General features: G+C 35.5%; 1 protein-coding gene across 3 annotated transcripts in view; it reads left to right on the top strand.

Annotated features, from left to right (window-relative positions):
- Positions 1–2,794: 2,794 nt before the first annotated feature.
- BAZ2B (bromodomain adjacent to zinc finger domain 2B) overlaps positions 2,795–18,543 on the top strand; it is a 314,188-nt gene continuing 298,439 nt past the window's right edge. Inside the window, exon 1 of one of the 3 annotated variants that reach the window (XM_032355671.1) lies at positions 2,795–2,889. The gene's annotated coding sequence lies outside the window, so the exon portion shown is untranslated. Of the gene's footprint in view, positions 2,890–12,935; positions 13,352–18,543 lie in introns of those variants that run through there. The other 2 variants (XM_032355672.1, XM_032355673.1) reach the window with 2 other exon arrangements.

Here is an 18,543-nt window from a genome sequence, read left to right as displayed (position 1 = left end):
CCAGAGGAATGATAGGAATTTTTAACATGAGTTTTTACTTTTATATAAGTTAATCACTTTTATTACCAATGTACAAGTGTTTTCTGTTGATTAGGCATATATTCTGAATTTAATAAATGAATTTTATTATGTCAAATGTTTTTTTCCCCACAGGTTTCTTCTCTAAAAACAGGCAATATAAATTACATATCCTTATGAAACCTAGTGGTTGGAAAAACAAAGTACCATCTTAAACTGAGTATCATTTAATTACTGGAACCTAAATTGAGCCTTATTTTGTTGTGTATCACTTGGTTATTCAAATTACTCAAGTGTGCCATTTAACTTTATTTCAAGAGAGAATTCTGTTTAAAAATTGAGGCAACTTGAATCTAGCCCTTTTTAAAAAAATCTTTTCAAAATTGAATACTTTCTCAAAAGCAATGCTAGTGATTAAACTTTCAGAAATGGATAGTTGAAATATTAATAATTCTTTATATATAGAAATATCAGTGAGTTGCCTTATTTACTTCCAAATGTTTTAAAATACTGTTTGAATAGTGAACACTATTATTTAAAATTCATGAACTTTTTTTGTTAATTATTTTGGTTGGAATATCTAAATGCTAGCATTCACACTTATATTTTAATCTATATTTTTCTTCTGGAACACTGTTGGTAAATTTTGAGATGGTAGAACTCTTGACCCAGTCATACATGTATAGAGCTTGGCCTCTGAGTTAATTAAATATGAGTTAATAATATATTATAAGGAAATTATTGTCCTTATTACAGTTATTAGGTAGTTACTCAAATTATAGCTTCAAAGGAATGCAGAGCATGGAAAACTCAGGATTAAATTATGCATTTGAACCTTAGGCCAGCTTTTACTGTAGAGACGGTTTTCTGCTAAGAGAGAAATTGTATGTCATTGAAATTAAATGCTTTTCTGGGGATAGAAGGTTCCAGTTTTTAATGAAATTACTGAGTGTGGTGTAGTGAAATGATTAAAATCTGTATTCCGGGAATGTGGCAGGGAAAAAAAATCAATAAGTGCTAGCGCAGCTTTGCTGCTCAATGTGAATCCTGAGAACGAAATAAACTACTACAAAAATAATAATTAAAAACATATCAGCACATTAATTTATTTAGCATCAGTCTCCTGAGACATCATCTTCACTAATTTTTAGCATACATTTTACTGTGTAATGAGCAGCCTTTTTTTCAGATATCCCTATTAGACAGGCAGTATTTCTGCCCTTCCCCCAGTGCTCCTGCACTGCAATCATTGTACTTGCACTTATTATGTTACAAATGACCGAGGTAAGGCTGACATTCTCAGTGCATGCAAAAAGACCTAGTCTGCCAAGCTTTTTTTTCCCCCCTAATGAAGCAGCTTTGTGAAATCTCCCCATGTGTTAATACTAATGAAGATCCTCCAGCACAATTAAAATCACAGCCAGTGGCTGAAGAGGAAACATAAAACAATAGCATCTTTTAAGATACATTTATTCACAAATGTATGTACAAAATATACATATATGGTCAAATTATTCTTCTGTGGCTTGCTTTTCACTTGCTCTTCATCCTGAAAATTAAATCATGCAATTTTTAATTATATAAACGTGGAGACTTCCATGTGTTCCGGAGGAAAAAACACTACCTCAATGAAAAAAGTATATATATTCTTGTGTAATAAAACGTTAACCAAAGTTACAGTTTTTTAAAAATCATTTTTAGGAAGTTATGGGGTGGTGTACCCAGGAAGGAGTAAGGTGTACTTCACCTTTATTTTAACTTTATTGGTTTTAGGATGTTGGCATTGGGGGGTGAGGGAGAAATCTAAGGGTAAATAACAGAAAGTTGGGAGATTCTGGAAGTAAACAAAAAGCATACCTCCTGTGTAGTTTAAAGATGGAGAAATGAGCTACCAGGCTTAACTTGATTTTTTTTAAAAGTGTTCAGTTCCTGCGATTAGCTAACCCCACTCCTTTTGACTTCAGAAATTGGAGGGAGAAACTACAATTGGAATTACCTTTCACAGGTTTAACTTCTAACTTTAAAATGATTTGCTGTTTTAACGTGTTTTATTTAAACTTTAATTCAGTGCATCAGCACTACAGCTAGTTTAACTTGCCTGTGTTTGGGCAGGAGAGTTTTATCCCGGGACCATCTTGCGTCCTGCTTTTTGAGTTCCAAACATCCACGAATTCCTGGCATATTAATTTAGATGGTTTATAGACTTCAGCCGAATTCTGAGTTTACAGACAAAAAAGTTTAGGTGGAAATGGTTAATCTAGGCTCCCTATTGTCCAGTTTTAAATTGGGTTTCCAATCCTATTTTCTGTCCTGCTTTGGAAAGAAAAAAAAAATTAAGTTTCTTAACTTTTTCTTGGGACAAGGAACGGTTGCAAACTCAAAGCTACAGAATTCTTGGGAGGAAGAAGCAACCCCCCTCCCTCCCTTGGCTCCTTTAGGAGCTGATAGGTCATTTATTATTGGAACTGAAATGGTATAAACAATTCTCTCTCTTTTTTCCCTTGTTAACAGCAACTTTCATTGTTAGAGAGAGGAGAGAGAGAGAAGCCTTGTTGGTTGACGTCACTTGGTTCATGAAGCCTTCGCCTAGAAGTGAAGCTGCTGAACAAACCTTGAGAAGAATCATCTCCTGCTTCAATCTGCTGCTGGATAGGAACTAATCAGAGAGAGGCGGAAGGCGGAGAAGGAGGGAGTCAAGGGCTTTCGCGATCACAAATCTCACCTCCACTCCAACTCTCTTTATACTTTCCTTGCAAAAATAATAATCGAGACAAGGAGGTGGTAGGGCTTCCAAAAACAAAAATCGTAACCTTCAGCCATCTGGGGAAGGCAAAAATCTCATCCACCGCAACTCTCAGTTCGAAAGTAAAGGTGAGTTTAAAATCTTCGGGTGTGAGGGGTGCGGGTGAAGATGGAAATTCCAAATGTTACAAAGCCGGTTGTTAGCAGAACAGGAAAAACTACGCTCCGCGAACGGGGACTCCGGAGTTGCTTCTCTCGAGGCGCTCGCCCTGCCCGCCCTGCTCGCCCTCCGCGGCTGTTTACCCTCGCCGGTCGGTGTGTCTCTTTGTTGTGCTGGCTGGAAGGCTGGGGCGGTGCTCGGGGTCCCGAGCGGAGTTTGGGGGAGGAGGACGCGGTCCTGGGTGGGAGGTGGGGGGTGCGGTCTCAGGAGAATGTAAACTTTATTCCTAGCTGCCAGTGCGGGACTTCGGTGCAGCAGGGCCGCGGGCAGACGCCGCCGCCGCCAGTCCGCCTCCTTTGTGCCGGTCGCCCTGCTTGGCCGCCCGGGCTGCGCGCCTCCTCCTTCCTTCGGCTCCCAGCGCTCGGGTTGCCGCCAACAGTTTTGCTTCTTAAACGATAACCTCTGGCACTGTTGCGATCGCCGTTCCTCCCCGGGAATATACGCTGCTCCCCCAATCCCTGCCGGGGTAGTTTCCAGATACCCCCCCACCCCCCAGTCCGCCTACTGCTGCCCTTTTTTTGCCTCCGCCCCCTCTTCCCCTTAGGACTGATGATCAGCTCCTGGCACCCCCCCCCCCCCCCAAGTCCGGGCCTCTTTTGCTTTCTCTGTGTAGCTTTGGAGCTCCAGAGTTTATAGAAAATGGGCTGGTGGGGGGGCGGGTGTTGTAATGGGGGCAGGTGAGACGGGAGAAGATCTGGATACGGGAAGATCTGTGCCTGTACACGGAGGGTTAGAGGAGCGTAGCTTTTCCTACAGTAATGTCTGTCTCCTCGCAGTTCTTCCCCGGGAACAACCGCCAGCCCTCAACTCTTCGCTCTTTTAATCTTCTTGTCGCTCCCCTCCCCCCTTCCTCTTTCGCGGCTTTCCTCCTGTTACTTTAGTTCCATGAACCCCAGAATTGGGACTTAGGAAAGGAAGGAAGTGTTTGTTGGAGAGTAAGAGCTGGCCCTGCTGTTTGGGAGATTTTTCTCTTTTCTCTCCCTCTGTATTTATCTTTTGTGTGTTGCTTCCTTATAAAGAGAGAAGCAGCTGCAGTCCTTGGCCGAGTTGTTGAAATTTATCCCTTTGTGTATATTACAATATCCTCCATTTTTTTTTTCCTGCCCTCTAAACAACAAGCGTTTCGCCATCTTGGGCAATTTTTATTCCCAAGTCTCCCTTTTTTATTTTTGAGAAAGGGAAAGAAGCCTTAGAAAGGCAAAAAGTGTGTCTGGATAAGACTCAAAGTTTAGGGAATGTTCAGGGGGCCCAGTGACGTCATGTAAACTTTATCGAGAAATTTTCCCAAGAGTAAATTTTTCACCTAATTTTTTTTTCCCGGTTTTAAAAGGCAGGTAACTTACTGGTTAAAGATAAGTTGTATTGCTTATTTTTGGGTCGCGTTCTCAAAATGAATCCTCAGCGTCTACACATTTTACGTTTTGGTAACAGGTGGAAAATTATGTGCAAAAAGATGGTATAAACTTTTATAGTGTCATTGGTATTCACCTAGCTTTTTGTCTACGTGTTTTTTCTTAAAAGGTTTCAAATGTTATTTTTAATGAGTATATTCCTTTCTCATTTACTCCACTCTGCTGTAGATGTTTCTTTAATCAGCTTGGTTAATATTTTACATACAATTATTTTAAATTACCTAGGTCCTCTTTTGTAATTAAATAATTTTTTTAAACATATTTACTTACATTTTGGAAAGATACAACTATTAAAATACCTGGAACTACTGGATACTTTTAAAATTTAGTAGCACATATTAAACGATTGGCAAAAATGTCATTAGTATTTAAAAGGCAAAATTTATTTTAAAATATATTTTATAACTTCAAGCTGTAAGCTCTTTGGCAGCCATTATGAAAAAATATACAATAAAAATTAGTGTTGCTTTAATTTGCTTGTCTAAAATAGTTTTTTATCTCACAGAAGTTCGGTTGGTCACATGACCAAACTTAATGATACACTGACTGGTATATAAATAAGAGGCACTGTAAATTGAATGGGAAAGTGGGATTCTGTCTCCTGTAGTCATTTTCAGTCAGCATATTTACTTCTCTTCTAACAAGGACATGAAACTGTCTGTATTTAATTTGCATTCTCTTTGTCTTCTGGGATGGGGAAAAACACTGGTTATAATTAACTTTAAAAAAAAAACTAATAGAAACAATTCTGAATACATTGAAAAGGTTTGTCTAACATAAAAATTTATATTGTATGTAGTGTGTTTTTATCTCTGGAGCAGTCTTCTTTGGTATTATTTGCTATGTTATTTATATTGGAATTTGCTTTATGTAAAACGCTATATAGAAAGCTTGACTGAATTGAATGTCTGCCATTTATGTGAATTGTAGGTAGGTGAAAAATGTTTAAATAGTTAAAGGCACATAGAACAGATGGTTTTAAATTATACATGCAACAAAGGACTAGAAGATTTGGCAGATTATAAATGGCAAGCAACAGAGGATAAGCAGTTTAAGAAAATGGTAGTTAAGTACATTTGATGTCTCACACCTATTGTAAACACTGTACATATTGTCACTATGCTGCATAATCAATAATTTAGACAACATTTAGGCACTTTTAAATTTCAGATAGAAAAAAGTCAAATTTTACAAATGTTTGAAATGAATGGCTGAATGTAAAATTATTTTAAGTCTGTGATGACAAATAAGAGTCTTTCGGGGAGATGATCAAACTGTATGCTATAAAAAGAAAATTATTTATCAGGACTTAATATTGTATTCATATAATGGTTTGGAGAAAAGTAGGAGTAGGCAGATATTTTAAAATCCAGAGAATAGTATCTTTACTGTTCCTATATGTTAAACTATTGCTTAACTATAGTAGCATTTACTCTTTCAAACACTGCTTAAAATATTTTTAGAGTGTTCAGTCTTGGAAATGCATTTATTAGAATGCTGTTGGCATTCTTATCAAATGAAGGATATATTTTGATATTTTTTGCGTTTTGTACATTATGATAATTTTTCTGGGTGAATATAGTTTACTCTCAATTTTTAAAATATAACGATTTTTATGTAGCCATTGCCTTTCTAGAAGAATCTGAGTAATTATATTTAGCAGTTTTCAAGATTTAAAATAACAAAGTATTCAAGTTGGCAGAAATTTGTTTTTATTTTTATGTCATTTATTTAAAATGCGTTTAAGACTGTAATGGAAACCTTGGAATTTTAATTCTGTTGCCCTTTCTCTCATTTCTTTGTTTGCATGTTTATTATAGAACTGCAGTGTAAAGGAGCAGATGTTTTGCCAAACATCCTGATGTGTTGCTTTTTCTTATGGGAGTGCATAACTGTTCCTTCTGATGCATCAACTTGACAGCTGGTTGATTTCATGGAGCTGCTAAGAAGCCATTAGTGGTGTCATTGAATTGAAACAGAACAGTCACTCCCAGCTTGAACTGCAATTGTTAATGTCTTTGTTGCTACTTTTGTGTTACTATACAAGATGTAGGATATCACAGTTGCATGAAAGTTCCAGTTTTCTGTCTTATCTCCTTGAATTAGTGAAAGAATGTGTTAAATTTGATTACTTTTAGATTTAAAGATTTCTCAGAGGATTTTAAATTGTAGTTTCTGAGTTTCTGACCCAATCTTAGCTAAGACTACCAAAAGAAGTGATTTAACACAAAGTAACGTGTGATTTTTACCCCTAGTTGAAATAATGTCTTAATGATTTTTAATATATTTGATATCCTGAGGGATTAATTAAATTACCTAGTTAGGTATTTTAAGAAGCTTTTGAATATATAAAATTAAGTATTTCATACCATAAGGTTTTAAAAAAATTGTTCTTTATTTAATAAATGTTGACTAGTTTGATTAAATATTTCTTTAAACTTTTGTTGCAGAAGGTAATCAGAAGAGAAAAGAATTATTGAGGAAGTGGGCAAGTTTATATTTAGTTTTCTTTATAAGGAGGTGAAGATATTAAATAATTGACTAGTGGCCATTTAATAATTTTAAAAATTGAAATATTTTTATTATACCTACTAACTTTTAGTGATAGTTTCTCCTATCAGACTATGGTACTAAAAGGTGTCAGATCATCCCATTGATACCTAAATGTTTTCTACTTACTTACTTACTTACTTACTTTATTTATTTAATTTGATAGGAGAGGAAATAGAAAGGAAGAGGAATAAAGAATGACCATTCCAACAGAGAAAGCACTTTTTAAATAAAAAATGTGTAAAAAATCTTTAGGATAATAAGCTTAAGGATATATGATGTAGTTTACCACTATATCAGGAGATATCTAGTTTTAGTGTTTACTCATTTTTACTTTTTAAATCTTATGTACCATAAGCATTTAAACAATTTTTCAAAGAGCATAAAATTTATAACATATTTAAAATAAGTTTGCCTATAATAAATACTTAAAATGTTAAATTGGTGATCAGAATATATGGTTTGCTGAGTTAAATACCGTTAGAAGGATTTCCTATACAATATAAATAAATTGTAAACATTTCTAATACACTGCTAAGTGATTCCAGAATTATGATTTCCTGCTATTATAAGTTTATAAAGATGTTTTCCTTTTAAATAGACCATGTATTACTAAGACTTCTTTCAGGTAGTACACTTTCTCAACTCTTTTTTATATAATAGCCATACAGTTCCTTAAAAAGAAAATCATTCTGTTACCTTAGCCTATGATTTACTTTTTAAGAAACTCATAACATTTGTGTCAAGGCTAATGTTCATATAAACTAAATTATGGTAAGTTGTATATTAAACGTAAACTTCTACTTTAAAGGAATCTCAATTCTTAGCTCATTTTTATAGGTAATATAGTCTGAATTGTAGTGCAGCATGTAAGTAGGAATTTTTCCACATTTGGTCATTCTAAACAGAAGAGTCATAAAAAAGTTTAAACTTTCACAAGTTTTTCTATTGACCCTATTAGCTTTGAAATTATGGGCAATAAGTATAATTAATTTGCAGTTACCCATGGAATTAGAAAATATTGGCAACATCTTTGCTGAAAGACAAACAAATTTACGTGACTTTTAAATCTACATTGAATGTTATGTGAACTGTGGCAATTCATAATACAATTTGAGATGTAAAATATTTAATAGACTTGATATTGTTTAAACAGGTTTTTTTTTTTAAATGAATAGGCTTTTATAGGAGTGTGAGGTGAAAATACAGTTTTTATCCCATATATTTGAAAATTTGCTCTATAAGTTGGGGTGTTTTCTATTTTTTTTTAATTGATGCTTTCAAAATAGTTGTTATAATTTATGAAATTTGTATTTTGGTTTTTGAATGCCTTTCATTCAAAAAATAAGTATTAGAAATAATAATGTAGTAATATGTAGATAAGAACCTTTACTAATTTTGTGGGTATATATGTGTGCATGTGTATTTAAGGAAAAAGAAGCATTTGGTTTGAAGATAATTATTGAATTGGTACTTCAGCTATGTGTACACGTAATTGTGTGTTTTTCCACTGTTTTCTCCTCTTAACACTTTTCCACAAGCATGCACTCATTAATCAAAGACGGTGCACTCCTGCTGAGGGCAGAGAGGTTCATCAAATTGGCAGTCAGTTTGGTGTAAAGAACAGTGTACTGAAGCTCTTAACTCACTGGGACATAAATAAATCTAAGGTCTTTGTATGCAAACCCTGGAGGTTAATACTGTATAATTCAATGTCCTGTCTTTGTTTTTATGATTGATGTTTTTAAATGTTTCAGGCTTGATGCAAGTCTTCTAGTAGGTCAGGTCTGACATTCTGATTGGCTGAAGAAAGAAAGCATTAGGTTGTCAGAAGGACTTTGAGTCTGCTGCAGAGATTTTGATTTTTTTCTTACGAGATCATTGTCATATTGCCTGAGCTGTTATAGGAATGTACCAATGATTGACATCCCCCACTGTGATAATGGACCCAGTGCATGAAATGCCAATAGTTTGGTCCTATTTGTTCGGAAGCTTACTGCTATTTGTATCCTTAACAGAGCTAACATGTAGAACAAGCGAAACTACTGGGATTTCTCTGTAGAAATAGTGCTGGGATTTGGCTTTAACATGAATTGGTTGCATATTCATAATTTAAGAACAGCTGGTTACAGCAAGCACATAGTCATTTGCAAGCTATTATAAACCATTCCACTCACACATGGAGCCTGTGCTTGGTGAATTTTTTTTTTTTTTTTTTTTTTTTATTGATCTACCTGCATTTAAAATCTGGTCACTGCTGCTACAGAAGCTCTTCATTTTAGCTGTGTTTGCAACATAGAACAGCTTCAATTTTAAATATTTAATTTAAACTAAATGCTGAATAAAATGAAGAAGCTTTGAAAGACCAAGTGTAGAAAGTCAATAATGTATTACCTACATATATTTCATCTTGGCCAGAAACAAACAAACCTAGATTATACAACTATTGTAATTTTTTGAAAATATGTTTTATAATTTTGTCTATAGGTAGGTAACTGAATTATCTTTGATTCAAAAATGTTGTTAATTATATTTTGCTAGTTATCTATAGTTGTAACTAAGTAACCAATGATTGTGATTAATTAATTGTGATTAATTTACTAATTAATTAATTAGTAAAGCAATTTCACATAATATATAGAAACATGACTATACTTTTAGTTTATGAGTGGTGTAAGACAAGATAGGAAGAGCAACAGGGCATTATAATTTGATTAGAATAATGCTAATCCTAAAACCAGAAAGCTACTTTTATTTTTTTTAGAAGAAATCTAATGAGGAGTCTCTTCTGTTTTTTCGGTCCCTTCTGGAATATTAAGCATAGCTCTGCTCAAGTCCACTTGTAATATTTTTGTGCATGTTGTGCTGCCTAGTAGTGACTGAAAGAAGAGGAGAGAACCTTTGCATCTCTCTAGCTTTCAGTGAGAAGAGTGGGAGGTGAAATGTTAAATATGATTTCAGATACCCTTGTAGGAATCACAGGGAGCTCTGCCTTGATTTGTGTATGTTAAAATAAGTGGATACCTGAGTGATTTATAAGGATGGTGATTATACTGAGCCTTCTACACAACATAGTGTTCTGTTCACATGTGCATGCATGTGTTTGTCCCCACACTAGATGATGAAGTAGCTTTCAGCACTTCAAGGTTGAGTACCATTCCTAAGAGTGCCTTTTACTCTTCCTTGGCTTCACAAATGGCTGGAGATGTTGGTAATATAATAGAATATATGGCCAAATTTAATCTAGCTGATAGTGGGCTGTACTTTTTTCTAAATAATAAATTCAGAGGTTATTAAAGGACGATGTGTTATGTTTTAGTTTCGAATTGCCTATGATAACAACTTTATTACACAGTTAATTAGCTATTATTTGAGGTTACGTGGGTCATTTTGTAAATTATCATATTCTCCTTTTCTTTGTTTTTTGACTGTCATCCTTTTAGTTATTTTCCTGCTCTTTGGGAATCTCATCACAGAATAAAGTGAGGAAATAAAAGGAAGTGAAATTCAAATAAGTTTTGTTTCCTTCCTCTCCCACTTGTTGATAGATCAGAAAAAGAGAAGTTCTTAGGTTTCCACCAAAATGAAGGTTTCAGATTTTACTTATCTGCCTTTTTTGGTTCTCATTACAACAGTTAATTATATTTAGATAAAAAGAAAGATGAGATAATGAACTCAGTTCTTAAAGTATTAGTAACCTTTGAACCTCTGGCTGGCTCAGTCAGAGGAAAATGTGATTCTTGCTTTCAGGGTCAGAAGTTTGAGCCCCACATGGGGTGTAGAGATTACTTAAATAAAACTTTAAAAATAAATAAAATATTAGTAACCCAACAAAACCGTAGAAATTGTAGCCATTATTTGAAAAATGAATTGACTAAGTAATGACAACCACAGGAGAATCACTGGTATTTGATACGCTTTTATTGGTCTAGTACCAATAATAGGGAAAAACAGGACAGCTACGCTCTTTAATCAAGTTCATACTGAACTCTGTGTTAAGTATTCTTAGAGACCTATGGTTGAAAGTTTGTGAAAGCTCAGAATAAGGAAGAGATGACTTCTGGTTCAGATCATTAAAAAAGGCTCTTTTGGTTTAGGTAGCTTTAAATTAGACTGAGGAAAAGGAGTAAACTGAATACTTAGAGATCAGGAAGAAAGGATCCAATAAAAGAAGGACATTGTGAACCCCTCATAAAACGAATAAATAGGGGCGCCTGGGTGGCTCAGTGGGTTAAGCCGCTGCCTTCGGCTCAGGTCATGATCGCAGGGTCCTGGGATCGAGCCCCGCATCGGGCTCTCTGCTCAGCCGGGAGCCTGCTTTCTTCTCTCTCTCTCTGCCTGCTTGTGATCTCTCTCTGTCAAATAAATAAATAAAAATCTTAAAAAAAAACAAAACAACAAACAAACAAACAAAAAAACGAATAAATAAAAGCTAGTTCTGTTAATTATATGGCATGGTTGGGCAACATTTTGAAGTCATCCCCAACCCATACCTCTTCTCCCAGAATGAAAAGAATGTTATGGGATCCTCCTTTTCCTCCATTGCTTTCAAGAATGACTTCTTGGCATTTTCTGGAGAAAGTGGGTTAATCAGTTTCAAATCATCCTTTTCAGTGATAGGTTTGTTGTTTGTGGAGGCCAGTTTAAAATCGACAGAACTGCCCTTTCTGATCAGAGTTATTGAAATACTTTGTTTCTCATGAGATTAATCAGAACCACTCCTTTCTCCTTCATTCTCTTAAAATGCTTTATAAATGGTTTTTGTTTTTGTTTTGAAATGTAATGCATGGTCATATATGCTAAGAGCACTGAGCAAGAGAGGACACCTGTTTCTCTTTTCTCAGTTTCTTGGTGAAGAACTAGCTTTCCAAGGGAATTCAATGACTGACTCAAAAAGTGCTTTTACTTCTTTTAGTTACTTTGGATAAATAAAGACGATAGACTGGCTGAACTGCCAGTAATAGGAATATCCATAAGGACAAAAAGAAACAATTTATAGCCCCAATTTTTTATTACATTTGTACTGAATTTCACTAATAATAGAAATACGATTTAATATAGAAAGTATGGGGCACCTGGGTGGCTCAGTCCATTAAACATCTGACTTTTAATCTTAGCTATCTTAGCTCAGAGCTTGATCTTGGGGTCATGCGTTCAAGCCCCTCGCTGGGCTCCATACTGGGTGAGGAGCCTACTTAAAAAAAAAAAAATAGAATATGAAAAGGAAAGATTAAAAAAAACGAACACATCAATGTATAAGGTCTTAATTTTCAGTAGTTAGACTTTTCTTATCTTCATCATTGGCGTACTAAGATAATGAAATTTATTTCAATTTCCTTATTTACAATGTTGTGATGATGATTTATTTTCAAGAGATGTGTCAGAAGAAAACCTTAAAATTTTTACATAATTATTTCTATATGATGATGTATTTTGAGATAAATTAAAGTTGGAAATGAGTAGAAATAAAGAGCTCTCTAATGTCTGAGTTTAGAGACAAGCCATACTTTCTCTGGTTTCATGATGATTCTGTTATTGAAACATTACTTCTGGACTTCCTTGAGAAAAGGATTACTGTTGACATGAACCATTATGGCAACATATGAAACAACAAAGCCCATCTTGAACATCTAAAAAAAATAGGGAACAGCATGTAAGTCACAGAATGATGTGTTTCTCCTTTTATGGGTTAGTGTAGCATACTGGAAGAAATAGGGTCTGCCAGGCAACCGTAACAGACAGAGGTTGTGGGTCAAATCTCTTTATTTTAAAAGAGGGGTTGGGCGCCTGGGTGGCTCAGTGGGTTAAGCCGCTGCCTTCAGCTCAGGTCATGATCTCAGGGTCCTGGGATCGAGTCCCGCATCGGGTTCTCTGCTCAGCAGGGAGCCTGCTTCCCTCTCTCTCTGCCTGCCTTTCCGTCTACTTGTGATTTCTCTCTGTCAAATAAATAAATAAAATCTTTAAAAAAAAAAAATAAAAGAGGGGTTATTGCAGTGCTAAACCAAGTGTTGTTAGGGGGCGGGTAGTAACAAGATCAAAAAAGGAGACAGTTTTAAAGGAGGTTAAGAGAAATGGAACACTGTTGCATAATTGAGTCCTCTTGGAAAGTCTCAAGATTTTCTCCATTGTGGCCCAAGTACCTTAGCATTAACTTCTTATGCACTGTCATTAATATTTTCAGCAACTTAGGGAAAATAAGTCTTATCTATAATCATACCTTGGGGATTTGAAGTAGGAAGTTGAAGGGTTAGGGAAGGGCTGTGCAAACAGTAAACAGCTGGTCCAGGAAGAGAACATGTAATACTTTGGCCAGTTAGGGGAAAGCTTTCTTTCCCTTCCTTTTCCAGAAAGACTCTTCATAGATGTACTGCCAAAATTCAAAAAGGTGAAGAAATGGTTTAAAGAATTTGTAAGTGCTTTTCTACTATGTGTAAAATGGGAGGGTAGGAACAAGGCATGCCAGAGGTGGTGGGTGGTGGTGTTGGTTGTAGAGCTAGATATACTGTGACCAGAACTTTCCACTATTTGGTTTTCTGGGGTTATTGTTTTTAATGAAGTGTTCTATTGACATAGTATTTTGATTTGACCTTTTTTGCTTTAGTGTGAAGCACTTTTTGTGAAATAGATCTCTTTTTTGCAATTTATTGCAAACATTTTATTCTTAGTAGGTAGCATTTGATATGTTTCAGCTTAAGTCCTGAGCTACCAGCTAAATTAATTACATCTACGTGGGTAAAAATGCATGTTTAATTTGTATTTGGTAATCTCATGACTTCACAAGAGACTTGAAAGTAATCCCGTAGTTACCCATGGAAACAAGTAAAAATTACTTATTTTTCATGTTTCATACTATTGTGATGGGCCAATAGTCACATGTTAGGCAGTAGTGATTAGTTAAATAAATTGATTAAATTGAGAACAAGAATCAGGCTGACATCTATTACTTTGTAACTAGAAACAATTCAAAGTGCTCAGAAATAAAATGCCTAGCCCATGATATGCTTAAGGAAGTCATAGTTTACTTAGAGAAAAAGGTTGTATATAGAGTATAATCTCATCTTTTGTGATTTTTAACCCACTGAAATTCAGTTATTTATTGGGGTAGAAAATTGGGGGTGGGAAAGGAAAAACAATTTCAGTAACCATCATTTATTCAGTGACGTTATCTACAGGCAGGATACAGGAGTCAGGTGTCTCTGGGTAGTTCTCATAGTATTCTCATAGGCTCTTATGTCTTAATATAAGTATATTTTTTTGTATTCATAGCTCCTAAATGCATGCCAGCTATGAGTATCTGGAACTCAACTATGTAAATGGCATCTATTTTAATGCTGGCAAATGGGCTATGTTAGACTTATTGAGAGATCATGTATCTGTCTCCAGTATAGTTCATGTCAAAGATAATATTTACTGTATTTTGATATATCCTACTGACTAGAACCTATTGATATACCTACTGACTAGAACCCCAATAAGATGAGTCTCCAGCAGCCAACTCTTGATTTCAGCTCATGTCTTGATCTCAGGGTCATGATTTCAAGAATGTGAGTAGGCATGGAGCCTACTTTATTTTATTTTATTATTTTTTAAAGATTTTATCTATTTGAGGGGGAGAGAGAAAGAACACGATTGGGGGGGAAAGGGCAACAGAAGAGGGAGAACCAGGCTCCCTGCCTAATTTAAAAAAAAAAAAAAAAGAATGAAAAGATGTCTATTGTATATGAAAGTAGCATGGTTCAGAATAGTTTATATGCTAAAGTATTGCTGTAGATACCCCAGAATGTAAAGAAAGAAAAAAATTGGCTTGGAATTAAAAGTGTTCAAGGAGATGGTAGAACTTCAGTTAGCTTTTGAAGGAAGTACTGGATATTTTATTTTATTTATGGTAGTAGCTTTTTTTTTTTTTAAGATTTTATTTATTTGACAGAGAAACAGTGAGAGAGGTAACACAAGCAGGGGGTGTGGGAAAGGGAGAAGCAGGCTCCCTACTGAGCAGGGAGCCTGATGAGGGTCTCAATCCCAGGATCCTGGGATCATGACCTGAGCTGAACGCAGATGCTTAATGACTGAGCCACGCTGGTGCCCCTATAATAGTAGATATTTTAGAACAACAACTTGAACAAAGGAGAGAATGGAGGGAAACCTGCCTAACTAAAATTTGTTTGTAGTAGGAGATAAAGTTTGAGTTAGCTAATATATATATATATTTTTTTAAAGATTTTATTTATTTATTTGACAGAGAGAAATCACAAGTAGTCGGAGAGGCAGGCAGAGAGAGAGAGAGGGAAGCAGGCCCCCCGCCGAGCAGAGAGCCCGATGCGGGACTCGATCCCAGGACGCTGAGATCATGACCTGAGCCGAAGGCAGCGGCCCAACCCACTGAGCCACCCAGGCGCCCTATGATTAAAAATTTAGAAAGATGGATTTGGAGGAAATCTGTTAAATGTGTAGAAGTAGACACTTAAAAGAAAAACCAGTGACAGTGCAGAAATTCCAGTGTCCGGTGGTAATGACTGGACTAATAGCAACAGAATGGGTAGGAGGATAAATAGGAGATACATGATAATTTAAAGGAATGGGGTTGAGCTAATTTGGGGAGGTTAGAGATTGTAATACCTTGCATACATATTTATTTCTTATGACTATAACAATAATCTGATGTAGCCAAACACCTATTTCCTCCTTTCTAGATACTGAAAGTAAGAACAAGAGAGATTGGGGGCACCTGGGCGGCTCAGTTACTAAGCATCTGACTTCCGCCAGGTCATGATCTCAGGGTATGGGATTGAATCCTGCATTGGGCTCCCCTCTCAGTGGGGAATCTGCTTGTCCCTCTATCCCTCCCCTTGCTTGTGTGCGCTCTCTCTCAAGTAAGTAAGTAAGTAAATAAATAAATAAGAACAAGAGAGAATGGCTGTGGCTTACCACTTCCTAGTGGCTAGATATTATTTCTAAATACATCATATCAGTCTCATGATGAGTTTAGCTTAAGATAAACTCTGATATATTTCTTTAAAACCCTTCAACCTTACTCCTGATGGATCACATTTGTATGAAGATGAATACTCACATCCAGTTAGCCTCATATTTTTCATTTTTGTTTGCATCTATTGTTCTGCATGTGTTTAAACCACTGCTAAACATCACTTTCTGAAAACCACTCGGAGATAGGAGGCAGCATGTTCTAAACATATTACAAACATACCATACTTTTTATAGATCCCTGAGGACAGACTTTCATGAATCCGTGATTATACACATGATGTTCCCTGTATGCAATTCTTATTCCCTCTCTTTCTACTTGGTAAAATCTGCTTATTTTCTAAGAATTCTGGAGAGTTGTTTTTTTGAAATTTTTCCTTGTGCTACAATGGAACGCTAATAGAGGAGCTCATGGTTGTTCATACAGATAGATTGATTCTTTACTTCTGACCTTTTTTTTTTTTTTTAAAGATTTTATTTTTTTATTTGACAGACAGAGATCACAAGCAGGCAGAGAGGCAGGCAGAGAGAGAGGAAGGGAAGCAGGCTCCCTGCTGAGCAGAGGGCCAGATGCAGGGCTCGATCCCAGGACCCTGGAATCATGACCTGAGCCGAAGGCAGAGACTTAACCCACTGAGCCACCCAGGTGCCCCATTACTTCTGACCTTTAAGGTTAATGCTTCATGCACATTTTTATGCACAGTGCTTTTTTGTTGCTGTTTGGCATCATTTCATAGGATAAATTCCCAAAAAAGTAATTATTGGGTTAAAGGCTGGGAATATTTTATGGCTCCTAATACGTGTCTTGTGAACTTGGCTTTTGAAAGGATTTATGAGTTTATGGTATATTAATGGTAGTAGGTAGTCATTCCTATTTCACTACACCTTCATTGGATTGGGTTATATTCATCATTTTTAGCCATTGCCAGTTGCATTGCAAAAAAATTATACCTTATTGGTGCGCCTGGGTGGCTCAGTGGGTTAAAGCCTCTGCCTTCGGCTCAGGTCATGATTCCAGGGTCCTGGGATCGAGCCCTGCATCTGGCCCTCTGCTCAGCAGGGAGCCTGCTTCCCTTCCTCTCTCTCTGCCTGCCTCTCTGCCTGCTTGTGATCTCTGTCTGTCAAATAAAAAAATAAAATCTTTTAAAAAAAAATTATACCTTATTTAATCTGCATTTCGGTGACTAATTAGAATGAGCGTCTTTCAGTTAACCTGTTTCTCTTTTGTGATTTGTCTTTGACATTGCCTGTTACTGTACAGAGGTCTTAGTACATTTATTATAAATTATTTATAAATTCAAAGTATTAATGATATTATGCTATTAATATATTTATTATAAATCTTTAACTTATTTAATAGTTTTTTATTTACAGAAATGTGAAATACTAACTTGTCCTTTCTAGATTTTTTTAAACATTCTTTCCATTTTTAAGCTTAGAAAATGTCTTCTTGCCGGGGCACTTCGGTGGCCCGGTGGGTTAAGCAACTGACTCATGATTTTGGCTTAAGTCAGGATCTTGAGATCATGGGATCGAGCCCCACTTTAGGCTCTGCGCTCCACATGTAGTCTGCTTGGGATTTTCTCCTTCTCCCTCTGCCCTCCCCCCCGCCTGCTCATACTCAGACTCTCTTTCTCTCTAAATTAAAAAAAAAAAAAAGCCAATGTCCTCCTCCCCAGAGTTTTTATAGTCACTTCTCATATATTTTATTCTTTGACATATGATTCTTTCCTTTCCTTTTTTTTTTAAGTAAACTCTGTGGCCCAGGTGGTGCTCGAACTCCTGACCCCAAGATCAAGAGTTATGTGTTCTGCCAGGCATCCCCTTCCCTATTCCTTTTTGCTAGTAAAACTACACTTTAATGCTCATATTAAGGCCCAAATTCCCATCAACACTTGGTATCTGTACCACATTTCTGCTGTATACTCTAAAAAATTTGTATTATAGGGAATGTTGAACTAGACCACTAAAGGTCAACTTTTGAAGGCACTGTCAAATTTTTATTTTGTTTTTATCTCTTGTAATAAAAATTCTTTATTAAAATACTAATTTTATTGGATAATACTCAGCATATTAAAAATAAATGTTCCTCGATAAAGTAGGATTATCATCCTGGTAAGTAATTCTATTATATTCATTAGCTGCCTGAATTATCACTATTTGAGAATACAACTTGAACCTTTAGAGAATAAATTCTTATATTATCTTATATTTGTGCCATATGTTTGTTTATGATAAAAGTAAATTGTACATGTTACTCTACAACTTGCCAATTATTCTTTCTTACAGCTGATCATATTCATTGTCCTTTCCTTTTTTCTTTATATTAATTTTGTTGTTTGTTTTCTAATATTTAAGAAAACAGGGTACAAATGACATAAAACATTATGTTAGTTTTAGATGTACAACAAGATTTGTTTTAAAATTAGAGGTGTATTTTTGACTAAAAAATATCAAATGTTTTGAAAAGTACAGAAAATATTAAGATAAAAATGTCAAATGTCCAAAATTTTATTACTTGCATTTTTGTTTTATTTTATATTGAAGTTTATTTAATGAAATGAAAGTCTTCATAATTGAAAAAATGGCAAGTTAGTTTCATAAACCTCCTCTCTAAAA

Source organism: Mustela erminea, chromosome 8 (genome assembly GCF_009829155.1).
Source record: "Mustela erminea isolate mMusErm1 chromosome 8, mMusErm1.Pri, whole genome shotgun sequence".
NCBI lineage: Eukaryota > Metazoa > Chordata > Mammalia > Carnivora > Mustelidae > Mustela > Mustela erminea.
Note: the sequence above shows the minus strand (reverse complement) of the source record. Positions and strands in the feature narration are given on the sequence as shown.